This window comes from Olea europaea, chromosome 18 (assembly GCF_002742605.1).
Source record: "Olea europaea var. sylvestris chromosome 18, O_europaea_v1, whole genome shotgun sequence".
NCBI lineage: Eukaryota > Viridiplantae > Streptophyta > Magnoliopsida > Lamiales > Oleaceae > Olea > Olea europaea.
This window is the reverse complement of record NC_036254.1, coordinates 10,165,024-10,182,256: the sequence shown is the minus strand read 5'-3', so window position 1 is coordinate 10,182,256 and position 17,233 is coordinate 10,165,024. Positions and strand designations below refer to the sequence as shown.

Here is a 17,233-nt window from a genome sequence, read left to right as displayed (position 1 = left end):
ATTCCTATTGCATCCGACTGGAGCATTTATCCTCAGAAGATAGTCGATATCTGAAATGGAAGGTTGGAGCTTTGGGACTGTCAGCATGGAACTCAGGACAGCAGTAAAACATACTACTACAGTTGCAACTACACATAACCAGGCTACCAGCACAAGTCGAGATAGATTGCTTCTGATCGTTTCTCCTGAAACCAGCAACCTATCAGATACTGGAATTAATAGTTCAGACAAGGTGGTTGAACATGGTATTAGAGCATTGCAATAGTTGAGTTCAAGATCTATTTATAGAAATTATGGACGTGCAAGATAAAACTGAATCTGTAGAGATATAGTGTAGGTTACAATATTGCAACTACAATGCGGAATAGTCTTTCCAAAGTAAGGAAAACCTACCCAAAGCTTCTTCAACACCACCAGCAACGCGTGCTATAGTGTTGAACTCAGATTTGTGCCACACCGAATCAAAGCATCCTTATCCAAGGGAATGACAATGGATTAACAAAGAAACTAGCTGGAGACAACCAAGAATATTCATCGGAGAAAAAAACTTCTCCCACTTAGTTTATCCATTTCTCTTGTTTTGCTAACTCCAAATGATCCAAGTGAAGAGTTTTGCAATGAAAGGACCAAGACATTTGAATTCAAAATTCAAACATTGTACTAATGATAGGGAGTGAAAAGAGACAACTCTAGTACAGAGAAATTGACCAAAAGTCTAAATCCAACCATTGAATTTAACCTATGGTCCATAATTCTCCTAAACTAGCACAATTCTCACCAAGCTCTCTTGTCCAATAATCATGTGCCATGTGGTTAGTGTGATCCACTTCACAGAATTTCACCTGCATGTGAAGGGTCTTCTAATAGCATGCATTGTATGTGACGTGGGAAAACTTACCGTGTGCAAGAGAGAGAACAGTAATGCAAAACCATTGCAAGGAACTTATTAGCTACCGAATAACCATCTTATATCCAGGTTGTTGTTAGCATATGCAATTAACCATATAGCAACAGATGATTACATGCTCATGGCCGCCATCTGAATTCACATTTCTTTCTTGAAGGCCTAGTTTTACTGTCACCACCATTACTGGCCCTGACTCGATATAAGGCTAAGAAAATTCTGCATAAACATAGCGATCCGCCATTATTTCTGTGTCACCTACTGTTGCATCCAGGCTCTTTTATTTCAAAATTAGTTAGTATTTATTTGTTTAAAAGAAGCAGCAATATCGTTGTCAGCAACCCTTTTTAATTCAACAAACACTTTTGTGTTCAATTTTTTCCATAGCAGTAAATTAGAATATACAATGGAAATACTGTTTTGAAATTTCAAGTATCAGCTACTCAGATTGTGAAATACAAGAAAAAAAATTAAAATCTCTAAAAATTGAATTTTAATCTAAAGTATATAATTATAATGACTACGTTGTTGTGAACTTCTGCCACCATTTCATCATATGAATCATAGTAGGGTATGAACACATATGGGAGGTGATGAGGAAGTTGCTTCACTGCAGCCTCAGAGATATCAATTGAAAATCCGGTAATAGAAGTTTCATTTCTTTCCTTATCAAACACAACATTAACAAATTGATTAAAAGCACCTCTTGCCTGAGCACTTATCCTCAAAGGTTTCTCCGTACCGGCTAAAGTCCATCCTTTTTGGAACAATGCGCTCACCGGTAGGCCAGTAAATTGAAGTTAGTTTCCCCTCTAAACCTTCAAAATTTCCTTCTTCATTTCCTCGTATTCCATCTGGTCCTCAAAGAAACCATACTCTGGTGACCACAATGCTATTTCTCTATAGCTTTTGCAATCACAATGACTATCTGAAAAATTGGATTTTGCATAAGAAAACTATCGTTAAAGCTTATTCTTTGACTTAGACCTTCAAAGTTACTGTGAAAAATCTGCCTCACTAATTCTTTGGAGTCAATCTTTCCTTGTAATTATGCAAGGCCTTGGCAACGATCCAAGTTGCATCATAAGCTCGAAGTGTGTAAAAATTGTGGCTCGATTATTCTTTTTTTCTGGATATTTTGATCTGTACATTCTTCTAAACCTGGTTCTAAACTCTGAAAGATTTACTTGTATCCTCATAGTTGTTCTTGAAACCAATAACACCTTGCATATTAAGCATAACAGGCGATGGAATAGAATCAAGAACGCCTGCAATTTCTTCAATACAATCCACACGTAACCTTTTTCCATCATTCCCAATTCCTTTGCCTTTTCGAAAAGAATTACAGCAAAATCCAAAGAAGAATGCATCACTATGAAAATCCTGACACTCTTGCTTTTGAGCTTAATTAATTCTTGATTGATATAGTCTACTGGATTCGATAGAGAAGACAGACAAGGAAAAGCTATATGATGTTCAACGAACAAGTCAACTAGCTGGAGGGAATCAGAGAGGTGGGTGATGATCCCGAAATCTGCTGTGAACTGGTGCTGCATTCATAAACTGTTATCACCTTTCGCCACTGGAAATGACAAACAATGGAGGCGATGCACTAGGTTTGCACGTCGATGTGGTTAGTGATATTGCAGAATGTTATAGGAAAGATGAACAAATCTCACAAGATGAAAAAAACTCACGAAAAATTTTATTTCTGTCAATCAATGTAGTCACAAAGGGCTTACAATACTTTATATAGGAAAATTCAGAAAAATAAAAAAATAATAATAAAGAACGATTTTTTTTTTCAAAAATGGAAAAAATCGAAATAATGACTAAAATTGAAAGTCCTCATCTTAAGGGTTATCCTCCAACAAATGAAATTCAAATCCGACTTAAATTAACAGAGAATAACTAAAAGAAAATTTACCAAAAAAGGAAAAAACGATTAAATGAATACCTAGATGAATGAATTTGCCCCAAATTGTGCCTACATTAGGAACAAAGCGCGGAGTTTTGTTCATTGGCCAGTTTCCAAACAAAATTGACTAAAAATTCACCAAAAATGAACAATCTCAAAATATCTCCAAAAATCGAGAAGTTGCCTATTTCTGCGAGCACCGGTCTCACTTTTCCATAAAGTCTAATTCCTTTTGCACCACATCATTCCCCCTTGGTTGAGAAAAATTTGCCCTCGAATTTGGCGAGGAAATAACATCATCAAAAGAATTATCACCACAAAATAGCACCAGATGCTTGACATTAAAAATATTTGATGTGCGAATGTGATTGCTCAGGTTCAAATGGTATGTATTGGAATTGATCTTCTCAATGATCTCTAATGGACCAATTTTCCTTGCAGCAAGCTTGGTATATTCATGAGCAGAAATACGATCCTTTGTCAAAACCGTCCAAACAAAGTCACCAACCTCAAACTCGACATCGCGAGGTTTAAAATTCACATCATGCTTATACTTAGTAACAACTGCCAACAAATGATCATAAGTTTGTGAATGAACCTACTGTAACTGCTTAATGAAGTCCTCCGCTTTACCATACATCTTAAAAATAATATAAACTGGAACAAAATCAAGAGGACTACGAGGAACAAGGTTATACACCACTTGAAAAGGACTAAAGTCTGTACTTCGATTAACTGCACGATTGTGAGCAAATTTTGCCTGACACAATTTTTGATCCCATGACTTGATGTGATCACCAGCTAAACAATGTAGTAAATCACCTAAGGAACTGTTAACAACCTCTGTTTGACCATCTGTTTGAGAATGATATGCACTGCTGAAGTCCAACTGTGTATTGACCATACGCCATAAATTGTACCAAAAGTGACTAAGAAAATGAGTATTCGGATCAGACACAATAGAAATATAAAGTCAATGTAGACGATAGACCTTACGAAAATACAGTAATGCCACACTAACTATATCCGTAGTCTTATTATAGGGAATGAAATGGGCCATCTTTGAGAAGTAATCAATCGCCACAAAAATATAATCAAATCCACACTGAGTCCTGTGAAGCCCCAAGATGAAGTCTATATTGACATCCCTCCAAGGTTGGGTCGAAATAGGTAGGGCCATATACAAACCAGTATTTGTAGCCTTGCAAAGAGATGACATGTTCGACAACACTCTACGAACCTACCGACATCTTTGCTCAATGAAGGCAAAAAATAAAAAACAACAACTAACTGTAATGTTCGATCACGACCCACATGGCCCTCATTATGTAACTCTTAAATTATCTTAAGCTGCAAACTGCCCTCGGGAATACATGGCTGATATTCTAGAAAAAGAAAACGATCAACCCATATAAACTCTGAATGCACACCCTCCTGCAACTTTCGAATAATATGTGAAAAATATTGATCAGTAGCATATAAATCGCAAATAGTGTCAAAATTAGGGACCTTCAGTCGTAATTCTACCAGAAGAGTTTGTCGTCTACTCAATACATCTACCACCTTGTTAAGGGCACCTGATTTTTGCCTAATTACAAAATTAAACTGCTACAAATAAGCAATCCAAGAAGCATGCCGAGCAGATAGCTTATCTTGAGTACCAAGGTGTTAAAAGACATCGTGGTCAGTATACAAAATGAATTCCTTTTAAAACAAATAATGATGCTAATGTCGAATCCCTTGGACTATTGCATAAAACTCCATATCATAAGTACTATATCGAGACTGAGGGCCAAAAAGTTTCTCACAGAAATATGCAACATGACGATTGTTCTGGCTCAGCACACCACCAATACCCACTTTCAAAGCATCACAATGCAACTCCAATGGCTGAGTAAAATCAAGCAACACCAAAATTAGGATAGTTGTCAATTTCTGCTTAATCAACTGAATAGATGCCTTTGCTTCAGGAGTTCACTGAAATTTGCCACCCTTCATGCAATCTATAATTAGAGCCATAATACTACTGAAATGTGCGATAAATCTGCGGTAAAAGAAAGCAAGATCATGAAAACTCCACACTTCTGTAACAGTCTTAGTCTGTGGCCAATAACTTATTACTTCTACTTTGGATGTATCAATTGCTAATCCCATTTTCGACACCACATAACCCAGAAATACAACCCGATCAGTCAGAAAGGTACACTTCTTTACCTCAGCATAAATTTTATCCTTACAAATGACTGAAAGAACCTTTCGAAGGTGCTAAACATGATCATCACTGTTAGCATTATAAATCAAACATCATCAAAGTAAACTACAACAAATTTATCGATCAATGGAGAAGAGGTTGATTCATAACGAGCATAAAAGTACTTGGTGCATTGGAAAGGCCGAAGCAAGATTAACCACTCGTATAGTCTTTCCCTCATCTTAAAGGCTATCTTTTACTCATCCCCAGTACCCACTCTTCAAATCAAGTTTACTGAACACATAAGCATGGGTCACTAATCCAACAAATTATCTAAGCAAGAAATAGAAAAATAGTAACATACCGTAATCGTATTGATCGTTGTACTATTCATGCACATACGCTATGTGCCATCTTTCTTTGGCTTAAGGAGAGCAAGAACACAAGGCCTAAGACTTTCTCTGATGTGCCCCTTAGCCAAAAGCCCCTCTACCTGTGAGTACAACTCCTCATGTTCAATATGACTCATCCTGTAATGCTTCTTATTAGGAAGAGTAGCATCAGGCAGTAATAAATCTGATGCTGAAATCCCGTAGTGGTAGCAACCTATCTAGAAGCTCTTCCAGGAAGACCTCGTGAAATTCTTCCAGCAACGGACGAATTCTATTAGGGATATCCTACTCAGTTCAATTGACTTGCTTATTAACACATACACCACACCAGATTCTACCATCTCCGTCTCAAACTTCACTCTGGTTAATAAATTTGTACTATCTCCAACTGTTTTTGCTGGGCTCTTGTCGGGCAGCAACATAATTTTCTTTTTCCCAAACAAAAAACTTTACACGTTGGTATATCTGTCATGTAATGAATGTCGATCAAACTGTCAAGGTCTCCTTAATAAAAAATGGCATGCATCTATTTCCACCACATCATACAAAACCTGATCTTTGTATGTAAGTCCAATGGAAAAACTGATTAGAACATGCAAGGATATTTCAATATCGTTATCTCTCTTCAACCAAGCCAACTTATACGATTTGGGATGTTTCTCAATTTGCAAACCCAATTTCTTAACAACTTCCTTGCCACTAAATTCTTACAACTTCCATAATCAATTACAAACTTTCAGATCTTTTCCCCAACAGTACATGTGAACTGAAAGACCAGTCACTCTTACTCTCGAAGGAAGTAAAAAAGCTCCGTCTCACCACCAATGCTTAACCCACATCACCAACAACAAATTCTTCCTCCTCTGTTGCTTCTTCAATGTCTCCATTGTCAAATATAAGCACCTTCTCATAATCTCCATATCTCTCATCAACAAAGAATCATTAGAGCAAATTTCTAGGACATTCAGATTGTCTATGACCCATACCTTTACAAGTGAAACAACGAATATCATCTTCAGGACATGTTGACTGTTGGACAGGATTTGCTCTAGAAGAACTAGCCTGGCTAGGATTACCAAGGCATGTTGTCTACCACTGTGGTTTACTGAAAGAATCTCTTGCAGTGAAAAGACCTATATGTAGCCTTGAATGCTACTTCTTTATCTTATCACCCTATGATGCACCTTAAAAACTGTCACAAGATCAAATATATTTAGGATATCTTGTATCTGGGAACAAAGACCACCCACATACCGTAACACTAATTGTTCCTCCATTTTCATTGCCTCATTCCTAGTAATCAACATGTAAAACTCCGTCGCATAGTCATCAACCGTCTTCATGCCTTGATGTAAATTTTGCAATCCCTGATACATGATCCGAACATAATTATAGGGCAAAAATTGCTTTTTCATGTACTTTGACTTATCCAAAGATGCAATATTTTCCTCCCCTAATATGGATCTTTTCACCTTTGTCTGCTACCACCACACCGCTGCTCATCCACGAAATCTAGTCGCAACAAGAGACACACGTTTACTAGCAGAAACCTCGTTAAATTCCAAGACCTCCTCCACTGCAATCTCCCAATCCAAGAATTCTTCTTGACTTAATATACCATACAACTTAGGGATATCAACCTTAAACCCTAATTCCCAGCTCCTATTCTCCTCCTGTCCACCGTCTTTCCGTCAGACTAGTAGATATATTGGATGATCAAGTGGCGCAATTGGATTTTCATCTTTAGAATCCTTAAGCGATTAGGCCACAGATGCAATGTGCTGTAGCGAAAGTGCAATGATTTGATGGGTCAGCAACTTCACTTATTGAAGAAGGTGCGATCTCATCACGTCTATTCATCTCATTTACTTCTGAACGTCTCCTTGATGGCATGTTGAAGGAACAAACGTAGATTTGATACCAATTGACGTAGCGGAAGGTTATATGAAAGACGAACAAGTCTCACAAGATGAGAAAACTCACAAAAAAAATTTATTTCTATTAATCAATGCGGCCACAAAGGGCTTAGAATGCTTTATATAGGAAAATTTGAAAAATAAAAAATAAAAAATGATTTTTTTTCAAAAATGAAAATATCTAGATAATGACTAAAATTAAAAGTCCTAATCTTAAGAGTTATTCTCCAATAAATGGAATTTAAATTCGACTTAAATTGACAGAGATATGACCAAAACAAAATTTAACAAAAATGGGAAAAAAATACTTAAACAAAAGCCTAAATGAAGGAATTTGCCCAAAATTGGGCTTACATCAGGAGCAAAGTTATGTTTTTTTGTTCATTTGCCCGTTTCCAATCAAATTTGACTAAAATTTCATCAAAAATGGACAACTCGAAAATATATCCAAAAATCGGGAAGTTGCCTATTTCTGATTGCGCCGGTCCTACTTTTCATAATGTCTAATTCTTTTTGTACCACATCGGTTAGTCATCTGAATAAAAGAAAGCGATTTTTTTTCCTGGCTTGGTGTTGTGACAATGGAAATAATGGGAATGTCTTTGATCACATTATCAAATTCCACAACTTGAGAAGCTTCTTGCAGTGTCAATGTTCCTAGGATGGCATCAACGCGCTTCTGGTTGTCAAATTCAACTGCTGCAATTGAAATTATATGGCCAAAATGTAGGGAAATTTAGTAATTCTATGTTTTAAAAAAATGGTCTTGAAATTGCTAGTGGAAAATTTTTAATAACAGATTATTGTATCACAAGTATGGACTAGCTCTTTCTTACATGGAAAAAGTCCAATAAGAGAACGAACTTAGGGTGAGATGACTAATAGATCTCAGGTTATGATGCTAAACGTAAGAATATATTTCATAGTCTCGGTCGATGAGTGAAATAATTATCAACAACCAAGTCCAAAGATTCAACCCGGCCCAGTTATATTACTTCTTGGATGATTTTGAATTTTGGTCCATTTAACCTATTATTGGTCCATTTAAAGCCTAAAAACCGGCTGCATTGAGAAGAAAAAATCCGGTGACTTCCTTTTTCGTTTTGGCCTCCATCATTTATCTTCTTGCCTTTGTGGCTATAAATTATCACCATTATCTTCTTGTCCTTTGTGGGTGAGATTGAGAAGCAACCAAGGTAAATATATTGGTTGTAGGTTGGAGCCATTTGGATTGGTTGGTTGGTAGAGAAAGTTAAAGTGAAACTAAGCCCGGAAAAATACCGATTTAACGATCCATGGAGCAAGCTCCCACGACATGATACTTGAGGATTTCTTGATGAGAGCTGGGGTTGTGAGGGAAGATGCTCAGTTGGCTGGAAAGCCAATGATATTGGATTCTTTGGTAACTTGGCACACACTGGGAATAATCTTTGTTCAGGGATCTGGATGTAGAAATGCAGGTGGGAATGTGAGGGTGATGGATAATAGAATTTCTGAAAACAGTAAGCCATGAAATCAACTAGTTCACAGTTGAATGTAAATGGGGTGAGATCTACTACACATTTAAAACCAAGGCAGCCTCTACAGCAACAGCAACTTCTTCCCCAGCAGCCTGTTTTGCCTTACAGGTCTCCCTTGGGTATATCGAATGGTGGTCATTTCGATAGTCCAATAATTAGGGGTGGGATTGGTAGGGTTTATGATTCAGGAATGAATAATAATTTGATCCAAAGTGCAACACTTCAGGGAATGGTTGATTTAGGATCCGGCACAGGAGGAGTTGCAATGGGATCTGCAGTCGTTTCTGTTGGAAATGGTGGGTCTATTAGGTTTTGTATAAACTAATTTCCATAAACTGTTCTTGTGTATGTAAAGTTAATATTCTGCAGAATTTTAATTTATAAATTCTGACTGGTTGATCTTCTGTTATGAAAACAGAAATGGCTAACACTGTTGGGACCAATGCAATTCCCCCTGCTGTGACTGTAACGCCAACTGTGGCTACTGTAATGCCGACGATGTCTGGTCCTTCTGGTTCAACTCATGTTCCTCACGGAGAGAAACCTGAAAAATTTAATGGGGTCGATTTTAAGAGATGGCAGCAGAAAATGCTGTTCTATCTCACCACTTTGAACCTGGCAAAGTTTCTCACGGAGGATCCTCCTACTGTTCAACAAGGAGAAAATAATCGAGCTTCGATTATTGCCTTGGACGCATGGAAATATTCTGATTTCCTATGCAAAAATTATGTACTGAATGGATTGAATGATTCGCTATATGGTGTATATAGCATAATGAAAACTGCAAAAGAACTGTGGGAATCCTTAGAGAAAAAATATAAAACTGAAGATGCTGGCTCTAAAAAATTCCTTGTTGGAAAATTTTTGGAATATAAAATGATTGACTCTAAATCTGTTATTTCCCAAGTTCAAGAATTGCAGGTACTCCTTCATGATTTACATGCTGAAAAAATGACTGTAAGTGAGTCATTCCAAGTAGCAGCAGTAATTGAAAAACTCCCGCCTTCATGGAGAGATTTCAAAAATTACTTCAAACATAAACGTAAGGAAATGAACATGGAGGAGTTGATTGTGCGTTTGAGGATCGAAGAAGATACTAAGAAATCTGAAAGGAGGAACGGGGGACCAAGCATGGAAGCTAAGGCAAACATTGTTGAATCAAGTTCAAAGAAGAACATGAAAAGGAAGCACTCAAACTTTGCTCCAAAGAAAAAAGAAAACCTGAAGAACAAGAAGTTCAAAGGGGACTGCTTCAACTGTGGTAAACCTGGACATCGTGCAATTGACTGTCGCAAGCCTAAAAAGCAAAATGACCGTGCACATGTTGTCGAAACTAAAAATCTGTCTGAAGGTGTTCAAGAAATGCACCTATCTGCTGTAATATCTGAATGTAATAGTGTTGGAAATCCCAGAGAATGGTGGGTGGACACTGGTGCCACTCGCCACATTTGTGCTGAAAAGAATGTGTTTTCTGATTACAAAACTATCAGTGGAGAACAATTGTTCATGGGAAATTCCTCAAGTTCAAAGGTTGAAGGACAAGGAAAGGTGACCTTGAAGATGACATCTGGCAAGGAACTCGTCCTCAACAATGTGTTGCATGTGCCAGACATTCGGAAAAATCTTGTTTCTGGTTCTCTCCTTAGCAAGAATGGGTTTAAGTTAGTATTTGTATCTGACAAATTTGTACTAACTAAAAATGGGATGTACGTTGGGAAAGGTTACATGTCCGATGGGATGTTCAAGATGAACGTCCTTACTATTGTACCTAAATTGAACAAGATGAATGAAGCTTCTACTTCTGCGTATATTGTTGATTCTTCTTGTTTATGGCATAAAAGATTAGGACACGCAAACTTTAAATCTGTTCGCAAATTAATGAAGTTAAATTTGCTACCTTCTCTGAGTTTCGATCCTAATCACAAATGTGAAACTTGTGTTGAGGCTAAATTAGCCAAAAGACCATTTCCTTCAGTTGATAGAAATACCTTACCTTTAGAATTAATTCACAGCGATATATGTGATTTGAAATTCGTACAAACTAAAGGTGGGAAAAAGTACTTCATCACTTTCATTGACGATTGCACTCGGTACTGTTATGTTTATCTATTAAAAAGCAAAGACGAGGCTTTGGAAATGTTTAAACATTTTAAGAATGAAGTTGAAAATCAACTTAGCAAAACAATAAAAATTGTTCGAAGTGATAGAGGTGGAGAATATGGAGCGCCGTTTGAAGAATTTTGTTCTCAACAAGGCATCATTCATCAAACAACGGCTCCTTACTCACCTCAATCCAATGGTATTGCGGAACGAAAGAACCGCACACTTAAGGAAATGATGAATGCTATGTTGATTAGTTCTGGCCTACCACAGAATTTGTGGGGGGAGGCTATCCTCTCGGCAAATCACATTCTTAATAAAATACCACACAAAGTAAAGGATGAAACACCTTACGAGTTATGGAAAGGTCATAAACCTTCATATAAATACTTAAAAGTGTGGGGGTGTTTGGCAAAGGTAGAAGTGCCAAAACCTAAACAAATAAAAATAGGACCAAAAACTGTAGATTGCATATTTATTGGATATGCTCATAACAGTAGTGCATATCGCTTTCTTGTGCATAAATCCGAGATTACGGATATACATGAAGATACAATAATTGAATCAAGGAATGCAAGTTTCTTTGAAGATGTCTTTCCTCGTAAAGACAAAAATGATGCAAGTTCAATGAAAAGAACTTACGATACTGCAAATGATGATGAAAATGAAGAAGAACTCAGACGCAGTAAAAGGGATAGGAAGTCTACGTCCTTCGGTTCAGAATTTATAACGTACATGATCGAAAATGAACCAAAGACATTCAGTAAAGCAATGTCAACATCAGAGGCTCCTTTTTGGAAAGAAGCTATCAATAGTGAAATTGAATCGATAATGCAAAATCATACTTGGGAGTTGGTTGATCTCCCACCTGGAAATAAACCTCTAGGTTGCAAGTGGATTTTCAAGAAAAAGTTAAAATCGGATGGATCTATTGATAAATACAAAGCTCGTTTGGTAGCAAAAGGATATAGACAAAAGGAAGGTCTTGATTTCTTTGACACTTACTCACCAGTAACGAGGATTACTTCGATAAGAATCCTTATTGCAATTGCTGCGCTACATAATCTCGAAATTCATCAAATGGATGTTAAAACAGCTTTTCTAAATGGTGAGTTAGAAGAAGAAATATACATGGAGCAACCTGAAGGATTTGTCGTTCATGGACAAGAGAAAAAGGTTTGCAGACTCGTTAAATCTTTATATGGACTAAAACAGGCGCAAAAGCAGTGGCACCAAAAGTTTGACAAAACAATGCTGTCAAATGGTTTTAAAATTAACGAGTGTGATAAATGTGTGTATAATAAGAGTACACCGACAGCATATGTCTTAGTATGTCTATATGTGGATGATATGCTAATCCTGGGTAGCAATCATGATATCATTGTCTCCACTAAGAAAATGCTAACAAAACATTTTGACATGAAGGACATGGGTGTAGCAGATGTAATTCTTGGAATTAAAATTTCTAAAACACCAGATGGCCTCGTTCTTTCACAATCTCATTATGTTGAGTCTGTACTAAAGAGATTTGGAGTCTTTGATGAAAGTCCAGTCAAAACTCCAGTAGACACAAGTCTACACTTAGCAAAAAATAGAAGTGAACCTGTACATCAATTAAGATATTCTCAGGTTATCGGAAGTCTGATGTACTTAATGAACTGCACACGTCCTGACATTGCATTCACAGTTAATAAATTGAGTAGGTTCACATGTAATCCAAGCAATGATCACTGGAAGGCATTGAATAGGGTACTTCGATACTTAAAACATACCTTAAAATTTGGATTACATTATATGAGATATCCAGCAGTATTAGAAGGATATTGTGATGCAAATTGGATATCTGATATGAAAGATTCCAAATCCACAAGTGGTTATATATTTACACTTGGTGGTGCGGCAGTGTCTTGGAAATCCTCAAAGCAAACCTGCATAGCTCGATCAACAATGGAATCGGAGTTTATTGCATTAGATAAAGCTAGAGAAGAAGCAGAATGGCTACGTAACTTCTTAGAGGATATCCCGTGTTGGCCTAAGCCGGTGCCTGCAATTAGTATTCACTGTGACAATCAGTCTGCTATTGCAAGGGCACAAAATTGCATGTATAATGGTAAGTCTAGACATATACGTCGTAGACACAATACCATAAAGCAGTTGATCTCAAATGGTATTATCTCCATTGATTATGTGAAATCAAAGGAGAATCTCGCGGATCCGCTCACAAAAGGTCTACCAAGAGATCAAGTATATTATCTATCAAAGGGAATGGGATTAAAGCCAAACACGCATGAATCTTAATGATGGTAACCCAACCTTGTTGACTGGAGATCCCAAGATCTTGGTTCAATGGGACAACTAAGTTATTAAGACTCAGTTAAGCACTTAACCATCCCTTTATAAAAAGTGCTGTCTGCAGAAAGTAAAAGGATAAGTTGTAACTTTTAATGATTCCTATAGCTTGGATAAACCAAGTGGGGTATAGCAGAATACTCTTAATAGGAGATCACCTATATAAGTGTGAAGTGGGGCCGCTTCTATGAGAATTTGGGGCTTGAAATTCTCTAAAGCACTTATGAATCCCAAGAATCGTTCAGGGCCAAAATGAACACAACTATGAGAACCTAAGAATTGTATAGAAAGGTTATTGTGTGGATACTGTTGCCTTGGTTTACACCAACGGCTGAACAGTTCAAGACATCAGTTCACTGATTAGCCAAGTAAACTCGATAGTATTCCACTAAGGCAGGTTCAAGGCCAAAAGCTACCTCTCCTGATGCAATAATCCTTTCGCATGTACTCTCTGTTCGTGTCTGCATTGCATAGTCATGATAATTTCCATTCATGTGGGGGATTGTTGGAAATGGTGGGTCTATTGGGTCAATTTTGACCACAATTTTAAGTGGGACCCGATGTTCGATGTATCAAGATTAATGTTCAATTAAATTCTACGTTCCGAGTAGATGAGTGTAGAATATATAATTGTGAAAACCCATTTCAATATGAATGAGAAATTATGGTTGAAAGTTGGATAATAAATAAGAGGATAAATGGGAAAGAATTGGAAAAATGTTCCAATCCCACATAGGTTGCAAACACAACCTTGAACCACTTAATAAGCTTCAAGTTTGGAAATGAGTTTGGACCCCAAGGGGTACCAATAGTCTTTGAAAGGGGGGAGTCTTAGACAATGTCTAGAAATTAATTCAATTTTTTTATTTATTTTCGGTTTAAAAAAAAAATTGAATTTAATTTTTTCCCTCCCTTTGACAGTTTACAAACCGACCCATCAGTTCGAAGAAACTGTGCATTAAGTGGCGTGAGGGAAACTGCCCAAAACCGTCAACTTTCTTCCTCTATTTGAATAGTCCTCATACAACACAAGTATACACACGATTTCCTGCATACATACATTATACATCTCTTCTTCCTTGCATCAGTCTGCAGAGAGTAGTTTCATTCTTTCTGGTTCGTTGTCTTGCAGTCGAAGTGCTGCTTCTGCAAGTGTGATCGTTGTATCTTGGGAGACGCTTTACCACATACCGTAAGCACCGTGTGACGGGGTAAAAACGTCTTAAGGACAGAGAGCCTAGTTCTCGCCTCGATCATCCCCTTTCCGAATTTTGGACTTCTTTCTTTCCATAATTTTTCGAACATAATTTTCTGCTTTACTGTTTCTGCAAATTATTTACTGCTTTACTGTTTCTGCAAATTATTTTCTGCAAATTATTTTCTGCTTTACTGTTTCTGCAAATTATTTTCTGCTTTACTGTTTCTGCAAATCATTCATGGAAAATCTGTTTCATACAAACTTTTAAAATTTTAACCAACAGTTTCATCAGATGGGGCTTGCGAAGAGTAATGGAGATGCGTCTTCTATGTCACTGGTACCGAATATGTTTAATGGTGGTTTAAGGGGTAGGAGAACTGGTGCTATGAATAAAGTTGTAGAAAGGCGGCAGAAGAGAATGATCAAGAACAGAGAGTCAGCAGCAAGATCGCGGGCTTGAAAGCAGGTAAATATCTCAATGTATTTGTACAAGAAGTAGGTTTATATTTTCAAATTGTCAATATGATGCAGTTATGGCTTGTACATGCTTATTTTGATGACACAGGTCGAAATAGTAGTTTTAAGAATTCCGAATATGAGATTTAACAGAAAATGTAATGGAAAGCTCCGAAAATCCATTCTAAGCAATTTGTTGTCTCTCTGGTTATGCAGGATTACCAGACAACTATTGACTGTACAATTCTGAGTTTTCCTTCTAGGAGTGCATCTTACCTTTTCTTTTTCCCCATTTCTCTTGACAGGTAGATAGACGTGGAATTAGGCAAAGGTTTGGTAATAGTTTTCCTGGAGCTACCAGAAGCAGAAAAATGAGCTGGTTCAATTTGTTGTTTCCTTGAAACTTAGAATACAAAATGGACATGTTCAAGAATGCTATTCACTAAGGTAGAGATAAATCTAATTGCAGAGAGAAAGATAATAAAATAAGTAAATAGCTAGGTTAAGAGAATAATTTTCATTTACTTGTCCCTTTTCAGATTATGATGATCATTGACATTCTGCTTTTATCATGTTGCATCCCTCGAACTTTACAAAAGAATGGATATCTTATGCTTCAGAATGGTAATGTGATAGAGATCTAGTGTGACAAGATGTGAATACATGTCTTGAGAAGTTTAAAGCTTCCATTTGCTACGAGGTAATGTAGTATGTGCTTTAAGAGAGTAACAATTTGTTTTACTCCTGCAATTTTTGCACAAATTTAACAAGCTTCCCAACCGTAAATTTATATTCATTAGTCAAATTTGATAATGTTGAAAGCACATATTTAACTTCCATTAAACCATTTTCGTTTTGGCATTTTCGAGGCATACACTACGGAGTTGGAAGAAGAAGTTGCAAAACTGAAGGAAGAAAACCAAGAATTGCGAATGAAACTGGTAAGCGTTAATGTGATTTCTCTCCATATCCACTTCCGTATCTTCGTGTTCTTCTTAAATAATATAAAACCTGATTTACACAAATATTTGCTGGTCTTCTATTCTGCTGACAGAAATGAAGGAAATGCAGAGGAACCAGGTACCTCTATCACCCTCAATCTTTCCCTCAAGAAAAAACATTTTTCATGGTATTTTATTAAGCATTTCCAATTGTTTATTTTCAATATTGGATTAAGATAGAACTCATTGGTTTTACTTATATGTTATATATCCTCTCTCTTGTGATTATCATAAAGAGCATGTTTGGCTTAGCCTAAGGAAACATAAAAGCTACTTTAAGTAACTTAATTAACGAAGGTGTTTGGATATGTTACTTTTTTCTTAGTTCTATGCAAAAGTTACTTATTTTGGAAGTAAACTGTTTTAAATGTGACCAATAAAAGGAATTATTTATTTGAAAACTTATTTACTTACAAGAATACATTTTTAATCTTACCCAAAAATTCTCATAGTAAAGGCAAAGTTCTTAATTTTTTTCGTGTTATAACATGAATCATTGTGTTTACGGTGCAGAAAGCCATTTCTCCTATAACGCAGCAGAAGCAGAAAACAGCGATCACAAAAATGCCAGTAGAAATCTGCATTCCTGGAAAGAAAACTCCAAGAGGACTTTGTTATTGTAAACTTTACTAATACTAAATAGGCAAATAGGGGCAAGAGAACTTAACAAGCAACCTCATTTCTCCATTTATAATTATAATTAGTATTATTATTTTGCATTCCGACTCATTCAGAATTTTCTCTCAAACTACATGTGCAGACTTGCAGAAATTAAGTCGGGAATTTTTGAAGTGTCCAACTAATTAATGAATTAGTTTCCTTGATCTTCGATCATTCCATCTTTTTAAACTGTTATTTTCCTCTTGTTTCTTACCTTGGGCATCAATCGTAATAGACTGTTGAAGCATTCTTCACATTTATGCTAATTTTCGCCATATCATGCCTTTTGCTGCTTCTGATGAATGCTATTTCTGGTAAACGGTTGAAGTTGCAGGAAGATGTACTTCTACTTAACCTTTTACCCTTATGTCTTTCAATCCCAATTAATTATGTTTCTCTTGTTTATGCATCATTGGCCTTGATCTCACATCGTCCTGATTATAGATGAATCATCATTTCATCTCGGGGAATATTCATCATACTTCTGCTTAACATACAAAAACCACATTTTCAATAAGAGTAACATGTATAAATGCTCATATTCTAATTTCTAGTATCATGCAATCATTATTAGATCCTCTGAATGGAAGTATTCTTGGTCTGGTTGCAGTACAGTTGACTATTTCTT

At 36.6% G+C, this 17,233-nt stretch overlaps 1 long non-coding RNA gene and 1 pseudogene across 1 annotated transcript; both read left to right on the top strand.

Annotated features, from left to right (window-relative positions):
* Positions 1-8,636: 8,636 nt before the first annotated feature.
* On the top strand, positions 8,637-15,441 carry LOC111366712 (annotated as a pseudogene).
* A 52-nt stretch (positions 15,442-15,493) lies between these two features.
* LOC111367421 lies at positions 15,494-16,769 on the top strand. The gene is made up of 3 exons (XR_002697813.1): positions 15,494-15,885; positions 15,999-16,024; positions 16,459-16,769. It is a non-coding gene; the product is annotated as an uncharacterized LOC111367421 (long non-coding RNA).
* Positions 16,770-17,233: the final 464 nt, after the last annotated feature.